The sequence below is a fragment of the Seriola lalandi genome, unplaced genomic scaffold, assembly GCF_002814215.2.
Source record: "Seriola lalandi dorsalis isolate HSWRI2012SDOR001 ecotype SW California unplaced genomic scaffold, Sedor1 jcf7180002054885, whole genome shotgun sequence".
Classification (NCBI taxonomy): Eukaryota; Metazoa; Chordata; class Actinopteri; order Carangiformes; family Carangidae; genus Seriola; species Seriola lalandi.
The window spans coordinates 4,289,719-4,291,329 of NW_019525437.1; the positions used below are offsets into that span (position 1 = coordinate 4,289,719).

Here is a 1,611-nt window from a genome sequence, read left to right on the forward strand (position 1 = left end):
GTCCCCACAAGCTGACAGGATTGGTTCCTCAGGTTTGTGACATATGAAACCCTGGCTGTCTGAATCTGTTGTTATGAGACTGTCATTGGTTCACTGCAGCTCCAAGGTGGAAACACTCATCATATGGATGTTAAGAATGTTAAGTTGGTGAAAAATCATCTTTTTGTGCTGATAATCTGATTATGATTGTAAAGAGGGAGAATTATTAAATATTTGATTTGTTAATTTTTTGCTAAATTTACATATAAAACAACTTCCTCCTTTTGTGTTAGAAAATAGATTAATTACAAAAAACTCCTTTCTGATAAACAAACCTATTCCAGACCAGTCCAGACTCCTAAAGAATATTGAGTAATTACTGCTGATAGTTGTTGTGATAACATGATTAGTCATACATACATTTTTTAAAATTAATCATTAGTGCAATAATTGAACTGTACTTTCAAACTTTTCTATTTTCTTTTTTTATCTTCTTCATTATTTTTGTATGTATTTCTGGTCAACTTGAGTAATTTTTAAATACACTTAATTTATTCTTCTTAATTTAATTTAAGAAGTGTCTTTATGAAAAATCACTTCATGAGATTAAAACTTAAAATACAGGGGCGTCGTGTGGCGTAGTGGTCTAAGCAGGCGCCCCATGTGTAGAGGCTACAGTCCTCGCTGCAGCTGGCCCCGGTTCGAGTCCCGCATCGGACGGCCTTTACTGCATGTCATTCCCCCTCTCTGCCTCCCCATTTCCTGTCTCTCTACTATCCTGTCCAATAAAGGGATAAAAAGCCCAAAAAAATATACTTAAAAAAAAAAAAACTTAAAATACAGAGCAGTTTTCTGACATTACAGATGGTTCCTAAAGATCTGTTGACCACACAGGTAGTTTAATTGGTAATTAAACAATCAACCATCTGTCTGCACAAAACCTGTTCAGGATCAGCAATGGCACTTGAAATCTGTGAGATCCATCATCCGTCTCTCATTCAGCCCTCTCACCCTCCCTCTACTTTCCCCTGACCTTTGACCCCTGAGCCTCAGACAGTCAAGTGTTTATCTGAGCGGACCATCCGCCCTCTGCTAAACCCTCAGCTCATAACAACATTGACATTCCTCTGGCTGAAACCTGCTTCCGCTGGCTGAGAGCTACTGTATATATCACTGTTTATTTGTGATTCGGCCACATGTGCGCAGACGAAATCATTACATAACATGTCAGAGGTTCACTGTCACGAGGAAGAGACAACAGCAGGGTTTATCTCCGGGTTGATACGAGGCGAAACACTGAGACGAATCTGTGATGTAAAGAATGTCATTTATCTGTCGCCATTAAACCTTTTAAAATATTATTGTAATTGTGTTGAATTTTGTGTTTCTCTCTTTGGTTTCTATGCAATTATATTTATTGTAATTTATTTTGTATTTTATGCATTATACCTACATTTTATCTTTTACTGTGTTGTAAGGCGTCCTTGATTGCCTTGAAAGGCGCCTATAAATAAAAATTAATTTTTATTATTATTATTATTATTATTTGATGATTTTACAGGTTAAAATCCACCTCAACATCTTGGTTAAAACTGGCATAAATTTGGTTGCTTGTTAAGCCCTGCTTCATTT

At 36.5% G+C, this 1,611-nt stretch overlaps 1 protein-coding gene across 1 annotated transcript in view; it reads left to right on the plus strand.

Annotated features, from left to right (window-relative positions):
• The window catches only part of LOC111671648 (1-phosphatidylinositol 4,5-bisphosphate phosphodiesterase gamma-1-like), a 36,424-nt gene that overhangs the window by 18,229 nt on the left and 16,584 nt on the right, over window positions 1-1,611 (plus strand). The gene's annotated exons all lie outside the window — the stretch shown is intronic.